The sequence below is a fragment of the Arachis ipaensis genome, chromosome B06 (genome assembly GCF_000816755.2).
Source record: "Arachis ipaensis cultivar K30076 chromosome B06, Araip1.1, whole genome shotgun sequence".
NCBI classification, from domain to species: domain Eukaryota; kingdom Viridiplantae; phylum Streptophyta; class Magnoliopsida; order Fabales; family Fabaceae; genus Arachis; species Arachis ipaensis.
In genome coordinates, this window is record NC_029790.2 from 27,517,308 (window position 1) to 27,526,969 (window position 9,662).

Genomic DNA, 9,662 nt, shown 5'->3' on the forward strand with positions numbered 1-9,662 from the left:
CCATTGCCAATTTAATAGATGGTCACAAAATGATGCGAATAATAATTTATTTTAACAGCCAAAAAAAGAAGATATTAAACGATGCTTTTGAACCCTAAAATTATGTAGTCTATTTTTCCATCCATCTACATGTTCAAGGGGAAGATAAAGTGGACATGAACAGAGTATAAGCTAAGTACAACGCTAGTACCGTAAATTTTACGGCGTAAATAATGCATGGTCTCGCCGTCATTATACTGACTAATATTTCTTGAGATTATAAGAGACCTGTTAAGCTACTTCCTCCTGCTCATCTTTGTTAGATTCTTACACTACAAAAAAATAAGTTTAAAATGGTATTTATATTATGGCGGTTCTTTAAAACCGGCGGTTCTTTAAAATCGCCGTAATATTCGGATATTATAGCAATTTGGATAGCTGCCGATATTAAATTTGAATTTGGTGACAGTTTTGGTCATTATGGCGATTTTGAACCCCCGTTAACACTTGTATATAAAATGACAAATTAGAAATTCCTAGTTTCAGAAACACTTGGTTCAGTACTTCAGTTGGTTGAAAGTTGAAGCTCGTATACAGCGCTATTGCAGTGACCTCTCCCTCTTGCGTTCTCTGACGATCTCCTCCAACGACGATCTTCTTCGATGACATCTCCTCTCGCGACAGCTTCTCTAGCGGCGATCTCCTCTGATGACGGCCCCTCCAGCTTCCTCTCCTTGCCGTTCCCTGTGTCTTCTCCGCCAAAATCTCAGCACTTCCCTTTCGTTCTGGATCAGTAAGGTCGGCTTGCCTCTTTTAGGTCGTATGCAAGGATTCATCGCGAGTGATTCCACTGTTTGCGTAGCAAGATCAACAGCAACAGCAAGAATAAGAAGAGGTGCGGTTGAATCTGGTTTATATTTTATTGTAAACTTGTAACTGCTGTTTTTGATTGCTATTGATGTGATTATGATTATGATTATGATTGAGTTACTGTTATTGCAATTGAAATAGGAACCCTAGGTTTTTTGGCAAGCATTTGCACCTAATTGTGACTAGAATAAAAAATAGGAAACTGTTCCTCTTCACTCTTGAGATCAACATTCCAAACAAACTCATTTTTCATCTCATCCAGGCCAGCGCTGGATTTTGAATCGTAGTGGAGTAGTAGTGGCGAGTGTACTTCTCCACAGTCCACATCCGCTATGGCCGAGCATTGACGCTTTGATTTTGGTGAAGAGGAAAGCTCTGGATTGTACGGACACTCAGAACCATTATCCATATAATATGCCCATATGATTGAGATGAATTGTTTCTAAGCCATAGAGGAATTATCTAAAAGAACAATGGCATTACTTGACTGTTTTTGAAATGATTTCTCTAGTAATCTTTCTCATCAGTTGAGTTTAAACATGTTTCATGCAATTTTTTGTCCATAAGGTGTTTGTGTTATTGTCTTTGAGTCTAATATTTTCTTTGAGGAGCTTATGCTTTATGTATTTCTTGTGCTAGGTCATCAATCATTCTCCTTTGCTTTGTTGATATAATTGAGATGAATTGTTTCTAAGCCATAGGTCCTTATCTATTATAGCATTTTCCAAATCGGTATAAGAACTAGAAAATTTTCATCAATAGAATGTGATTTTAGCCAATATTATCATTTAGTTATACTTAGTTATGGTAATAACTCAAAATAGCCTTCTTATAAAAAGATTCATCAGCACTAGAAATTTTTTGATTGATTCTGTTTTTATTCATGTTCAAAGATATATGCTGCAACTTGTATTATATATCATTTCTGCGTTGGTTATAAGTGAGGAAAGATTTGTGATGGAGAAAATTAGAAACTGTTCACCAATGGATTCTCTTTTGAGCTCATACCTAGGGCCAAATTTTAGATTTTGAAATTTGTACTTATAAATCTTTCACTGACTTACTAGTCTGACTTGACAGTGTGAAAGAATGAGTGAATTTAATGTTCCTCTGATGTCTTTCTTTTTACTTCCTCCATCTTATTTGGGTATATGTCTACTAAATTTTCTGTCTTTACATTCACAGGTGGCTGCTCTTGTTCCTGAAGGGTAGCAACTTAGCCAATACAGAACTATTCCCATTTAGATATTCTGATAAAAGCAATAAGGTTACTGGTACATTTAGATGTTCTGTTGAGACTTGAATCCCCATCTGATGGTGCATGTTCTAGTTCTCATCCTAGAGCTAGTTCATCTTCTCAGGAAAATGATTTTGGATGCTTATGAGTTTACTTTCCTACTTTCTTTTGAAGGTATACTTCTAACTAGGTCTTTCATATTCCCCCCTCATTTTGTATTTGGATTTGTATTATTCTTTCACTACCTTCGATCATTTGTCTGCTTAGTTCCAGCAGGGCAGGGACTAAAGAAAAAGACCTTTGTGAGTTGTGTGTGTGTGTGTTTTATTTTATTTTATTTTTTTAAAAATGATTATTGACTAATTAGAAAGAACTTAAATGTTAGTTCTCCATTTCAGATGTAACTTTCATGTTTTAACCCTGAAATATAAAGCTTTGTAATTTTTCATGGTTACTAATTTTTCTGCATGTGTCTCTTAGATTTAATGTTTGAGGGTTTTCTTTTCTGGAGCTATACATTAATCACCATTAGATGTCAGTATGTCAGGTTAATAATGAAAAGTTAAACCATTAGTGTGCACTTTGCCTTGTGTCTAGACTGTGAAATCTCATGTTAGAGTTAATGGTTTTTCCTGTCTTTCTGTTTCAGATTTAGTTTTGTTACTGAGCGTTTTTTCATGGAACTTAATACCCGTCGAATTGACACCAGTGCAGCAAGAAGTGAAAGCCTCAGTATCATTAATGGCATGCGATACCTGAAGCTTGGGGTATGTTTTGGAATTAGTTTTTTTTCCTGCAAGGTATTGCATGATATGTTGTTGTTATAATTATGATGTTCTTCTTAGGTGAAAACTGAGGGTGCATTGAACAACAGGTGAATGATTTTGTATATATTTGGGGACCCTCCTTCCACTTGCAGGGTCAGTTTAAGACAACTGAGAGAGACATAAGAAATTGGAGGCCTTCTTAAGCAAATGTAAAGGTGTTCTGCACTCCTGTCATTCTTTTGCATAATTAACTGTTAGATTTTGCTAATGAGTATCTTAAAGTTTATGTTTGGAAATTGTTTCATGATAAAAATCAATTGGTAACTCCTCAATACACACTTTTTAAGAACTTCCTTGATCCAAAGACCACATCTAAGATCCATGTGAGAACAAAGATTGTATGCTAATTAATCCTCTTTAGTTTTCTCAAGGAAAGTAGGATTTAAACTGAAATTAATTCTACATTTACAGGTACTTGGCAACAAGTATCAAAGCAAATTGCTAGAAGTGATTGATGCTAGGTGAGCCATATAACTCATTATTACTTTTAATCCATTTTTAGTTTTTACACTCCACATTGTTCTTATCCATTACTTTTGCATTGATAGTGAGTTGCCAGAGTTTTTAGGAGGTACTTGTACCTGTGCTGATAATGGAGGCTGCATGCATTCTGATAAGGGTCCATGGAAGGATCCAGATATGTGTTCTCTAACCCCTTTTGGTACATGAGCTCAATCTCAACGACACTGCATTTTGTCCTTTTTGAATTGGTAGGTGAAAGGTTTGGCGTTCAATAAATACTCGTGGCTGACGACACATAATTCATATGCTGTGTCCGGCACAAAGTCGCAGATAGGATCTTCTATTATATCAACCACCAACCAGGATTACAACGTTACCCATCAACTCAATGGTAAAAACTCTGCTTCTTTGATCCTATGTGCTATGCACGCACATCATCTGGTTACACTTATATATATATTTGTGCGTGAGAGAGAGAGAGAAATTTCAATATTGAAGAGAATCTAATGCATCATTATCTTTTTTGTAATCCATTTTATATTGCCTTAAATAATAATACAGAATGGTATTTTGATGAGCGGATATTTTATACGCTTTTTGGGGTTAATTTCATGTAGTTTTTAGTATATTTTAGTTAGTTTTTAGTATATTTTCATTAGTTTCTAGGAAAAATTCATATTTCTGGACTTTACTATAAGTTTGTGTGTTTTTCTATAATTTCAGGTATTTTCTGGCTGAAATTGAGGGAGTTGAGCAAAAATCGGATTCAGGCTGAAAAAGGATTGCTGATGCTGTTGGATTCTGACCTCTCTGTACTCGGAATGGATTTTCTGGAGCTACAAGAGTCCAATTGGCGTGTTCCCAATTGCGTTGGAAAGTAGACATCCAGGGCTTTCCAGAAATATATAATAGTTCATACTTTGCGCAAGGATAGATGATGTAAACTGGCGTTCAACGCCAGTTCCATGTTGCAGTCTGGCGTTAAACGCCAGAAACAGGTTACAAGTTGGAGTTAAACGCCCAAAACAGGTTACAACCTGGCGTTTAACTCTAGAAACAGCCTAAGCACGTGTAAAGCTTAAGTCTCAGCCCCAGAACACACCAAGTGGGCCCCAGAAGTGGATTTCTGCACTATCTATCATAGTTTACTCATTCTCTGCAAACCTAGATTACTAGCTTACTATTTAAACAACTTTTAGAGGATTATTTTGTACCTCATGACATTTTAGATCCGAACTTTGTACTCTTTGACGGCATGAGTCTCTAAACTCCATTGTTGGGGGTGAGGAGCTCTGCTGTGTCTCGATGAATTAATACAATTACTTCTGTTTTCCATTCAAACACGCTTGTTTCTATCTAAGATATTTATTCGTAGTGACAGACGCAAAAGGATCAATGGATACTATTCTGACATGATCGAGAACCGACAGATGTTTAGCCGTGCGGTGACAGCGCACCTGGACCATTTTCACTGAGAGAACGGATGGTAGCCATTGACAACGGTAATCCATCAACACACAGCTTGCCATAGGAGGAACCTTGCATGCGTGAAGAAGAAGATAGGGGGAAAGTAGAGGTTCAGAAGACAAAGCATCTCCAAAACGCCAACATACTCTCCATTACTGCATAACAAGTATTTATTTCATGCTCTTTTATTTTTCGCAATTCAAACTGATAATTATAATTGATATCATGACTAAGAATTACAAAATAACCATAGATTTCTTTAAGCCAACAATCTCCGTGGGATTCGACCCTTACTCACGTAAGGTATTACTTGGACGACCCAGTGCACTTGCTGGTTAGTGGTACGAGTTGTGAAAAGTGTGATTCACAATTTCGTGCACCAAGTTTTTGGCGCCGTTGCCGGGGATTGTTCGAGTTTGGACAATTGACGGTTTATTTTATTGCTTAGATTAGGAAAAATTTTTCTTTTTGGTTTAGAGTCTTCTATTATTGTTTTTGGTTGAAATTTCTTTTTTTAAATCCTTATTTTTTCTTTTTAAATTTTTCGAAAATTTTATAAACTGATAATTGAGTTTTTCTACTTGAGTTTAGTCTTATATTTTAAGTTTGGTGTCAATTACATTTTTTTTATTTTATTTTATTTTCTTTTAAATTTTCGAATTTGTGTTCATTGTTCTTTCTTAATCTTCAAGTGTTCTTGTTTATTTTCCTTGTTTGATCTTTGGTTTGTCTTGTTTTGTGTCTTTTCTTGTTTTTCTTGTGCTTTTTTCGAATTTTTAGTTTCAAAAAATTTTTTATTTACTAAATACCTTGTTAAAACACGTTAAATTTATAGCTCAATTGGCTAGAGCGTTGTGCTTATGTTCTTGGTAATTGGCTATCTTTTTTTAAAAAACTTTTTCAAAACTAATTTTTCTTTGAATAAATCTTGTGCCAAACTTTAAGTTTGGTGTTTTCTTGTTGATTTTTCTTTAGTTTTCGAAAATTTTATTTTGGTTTTCTAAAAAATTTTAAGTTTGGTGTTCTATCTTCATGTTCTTGTTGTTCTTGTGAGTCTTCAAAGTGTTTTTGAGTCTTCCTTGTGTTTTGATCTTAAAATTTTTAAGTTTGGTGTTCCTTGGTGTTTTCCTCCAAAATTTTTGAAAATAAAGAACATTAGATCTAAAAATTTTAAGTTGTGTGTCTTTTGTGTGTTTTTCTCTTTCATCATAAAATTCAAAAATAAAAAAAATATATTTTCTCTTTATTTTAAAGTGAATTTTCGAAAATTGCTTTTAAAATTCAGATTTCTATTTCAAAATTTAAAATCTTTTTCAAAAATCATATTCAAAGTTTTTCAAATCTTCTTAATTAAGTAATTATTTTAGTTTTAAATTTTTTTTATTTTCGAAATCTATATTTAATTTCTAGTTATTTTATTTCATTTTTTTATTTGTTCTCCTTTTATAAAATAAAAATAAAAGTATATTTTAATTGTAATTCACATCAATTTCCTTTTCTCCATCATGGACCTAAGTGGAAACGAGCAGTCCAGAAGGACTCTGGGATCATATGCTAATCCCACTACTGCTTCATATGGGAGCAGTATCTGTATACCCTCCATTGGAGTCAGTAGCTTTGAGTTGAATCCTCAGCTCATTATCATGGTGCAGCAAAGTTGCCAGTATTCTGGTCTTCCATAGGAAGAACCTACAGAGTTTCTGGCACAGTTTTTATAAATTACTGACACAGTACATGATAAGGAAGTAGATCAGGATGTCTACAGATTATTACTGTTTCCATTTACTGTAAAAGACCAAGCTAAGAGGTGGTTAAATAAACAACCTACGGCTAGCATAAGGACATGGAAACAGCTGTCAGAAAAATTCCTGAATCAATACTTCCCTCCAAAATGGATGACACAGCTAAGGCTGGACATCCAAGGCTTTAAACAAGGAGATAATGGATCTCTTTATTATGCCTGGGAGAGATACAGAGAGATGTTAAGAAAATGCCCCTCTGAAATGTTTTTAGAATGGGTGCAGTTAGACATCTTCTATTATGGGCTTACAGAGAAAGCTTAAATTTCTCTAGATCACTCAGCTGGTGGATCTATACACATGAGAAAGACAATTGAAGAGGCTCAAGAGCTTATTGATACAGTTGCCAGAAATCAGCATCTGTACCTAAATAGTGAATCTTCTATGAAAGAAGCGGCTAAAACAGTAACTGCTGAACTTAGTCCTGCAGAACAAATTACTGAATTCAATCAGCAATTAGACTTTCTAACAAAACAGCTGGCCGAATTCAAGGAGATACTACAAGACACAAGAATGGCTAATATAAATATGGAGGTACAGTTGAAGCAAACAGAACAACAGTTATCAAAACAAATAACAGAAGAGTGCCAAGCAGTTCAATTAAGAAGTGGGAAAATATTAAATACCTCACTTCAAGGTAGCAGGAAGCCAAGAAATGAACAAACTGCTATTCAAAATCTCTCTGAGGACAGTAAGAGCCTAGAGAGGAATAACTCTGGCGTTCAAACGCCAGAAACAAGCAAGGAGTTGGCGTCAAACGCCCAATGAAAGCTCAGTTCTGGCGTTCAAACGCCAGGAACAAGTAAGGAGTTGACATCCAACGCCAATCCAGCTTCTAACCCTGGCATTCAAATGCCAGTGAGGGATCAGACATACACAAGTGCTGATAACAGCCCCTCTAAAAAGGCTTCTCCAACCACTTCTGTAGGAAATAAACCTGCAGCAACTAAGGTTGAGGAATATAAAGCCAAGATACCTTATCCTCAAAAACTCCGCCAAGAGGAGCAGGATAAGCAATTTGCTTCCAACTTGCTGATGGCTCCATTAAATACCCATCAGGCGTGATTGAGGACATGATTGCCAGGGTTGGGCCATTCGCCTTTTCCACTGACTTTGTAGTGCTGGAAATGGAGGAGCACAAGAGTGCTACTCTCATTCTAGAAAGACATTTTTTAGCAACTAGACGAACTCTCATTGATGTCCAAAAGGGGGAAGTAACCCTGAGAGTCAATGAGGATGAGTTTAAGTTGAATGCTGTCAAAGCCATGCAGCATCCAGACACACTAAAAGACTGCATGAAAGTTGATCTCATTGACTTTTTGGTAGAGGAGGTCAACATGGCTGAGAGTCTTGAATCAGAGCTGGAAGACATCTTTAAAGATGTTCAGCCTGATTTGGAGGGTTCAGAGGAATTGAAAGAGCCTCTGAGACTTCCTCAAGAAGAGGAGAAACCTCCTAAACCCGAGCTCAAGCCATTACCACCATCCCTAAAATATGCATTTCTGGGAGAAGGTGACACTTTTCCAGTGATCATAAGCTCTGCTTTAAATCCACTAGAAGAGGAAGCACTAATTCAAGTGCTAAGGACACACAAGACAACTCTTGGGTGGTCCATAAGTGACCTTAAGGGCATAAGCCCAGCTAGATGTATGCACAAAATCCTATTGGAGGATGATGCTAAGCCAGTGGTTCAACCACAGAGGCGGCTAAATCCAGCCATGAAGGAAGTGGTGCAGAAAGAGGTCACCAAATTACTGGAGGCTGGGATTATTTATCCTATTTCTGATAGCCCCTGGGTAAGCCCTGTTCAAGTTGTTCCCAAGAAGGGAGGCATGACAGTGGTTCATAATAAAAAAAAATGAACTGGTTCCTACAAGAACAGTTACAGGGTGGCGCATGTGTATTGACTACAGAAGGCTCAATACAGCCACCAGAAATGATCATTTTCCTTTACCATTCATAGACCAGATGCTAGAGAGACTAGCATGTCATGAATATTACTGCTTTTTGGATGGCTATTCAGGTTAAAACCAAATAGCAGTAGATCCTCAGAACCAAGAGAAAACAGCATTCACATGTCCTTCTGGAGTATTTGCTTACAAAAGAATGCCTTTTGGTCTGTGTAATGCACCTGCAACCTTTCAGAGGTGCATGCTCTCTATCTTCTCTGATATGGTAGAGAAGTTTCTGGAAGTCTTCATGGATGACTTTTCAGTATTTGGAGACTCATTTAGCTCCTGCCTTGACCATTTAGCACTTGTTATGAAAAGATGCCAAGAGACCAACTGATGAGCGGATAATTTATACGCTTTTTGACATTATTTTTAGTATGTTTTTAGTAGGATCTAGTTACTTTTAGGGATGTTTTCATTAGTTTTTATGTTAAATTCACATTTCTAGACTTTACTATGAGTTTGTGTGTTTTTCTGTGATTTCAGGTATTTTCTGGCCGAAATTGAGGGACATGAGCAGAAATCAGATTCAGAGGTTGAAGAAGGACTGCTGATGCTGTTGGATTCTGACCTCTCTGCACTCAAAGTGGATTTTTTGGAGCTACATAACTCAAAATGGCGCGCTTCCAATTGCGTTAAAAAGTAGTCATCCAGGGCTTTCCAGAAATATGTAATAGTCCATACTTTCGCCAAGAATAGATGACGTAAACTGGCGTTCAACGCCAGCTTTCTGCCCAAATCTGGCGTCCAGCGCCAGAAAAGGAGCCAAAACCAGAGTTGAACGCCCAAACTGGCACAAAAGCTGGCGTTCAACTCCAAGAAGGACCTCTACACGTGCAACACTTAAGCTCAGCTCAAGCACACACCAAGTGGGCCCCGGAAGTGGATTTATGCATCAATTACTTACTTTTGTAAACCCTAGTAGCTAGTTTATTATAAATAGGACCTTTTACTATTGTATTAGGTATCTTTTGATCTATTGATCACGTTTTGGGGGCTGGCCATCTCGGCCATGCCTGGACCTTTCACTTATGTAATTTTAACGGTAGAGTTTCTACACTCCATAGAT

At 36.7% G+C, this 9,662-nt stretch overlaps 2 long non-coding RNA genes across 2 annotated transcripts; both read left to right on the top strand.

The window, feature by feature from the left end:
* LOC107648128 lies at positions 583-3,078 on the top strand. The gene is made up of 4 exons (XR_001621738.2): positions 583-874; positions 1,112-1,231; positions 2,796-2,853; positions 2,932-3,078. It is a non-coding gene; the product is annotated as an uncharacterized LOC107648128 (long non-coding RNA).
* On the top strand, positions 3,203-3,554 carry LOC110263263. Its single transcript, XR_002348602.1, has 3 exons — positions 3,203-3,236; positions 3,325-3,374; positions 3,462-3,554. It is a non-coding gene; the product is annotated as an uncharacterized LOC110263263 (long non-coding RNA).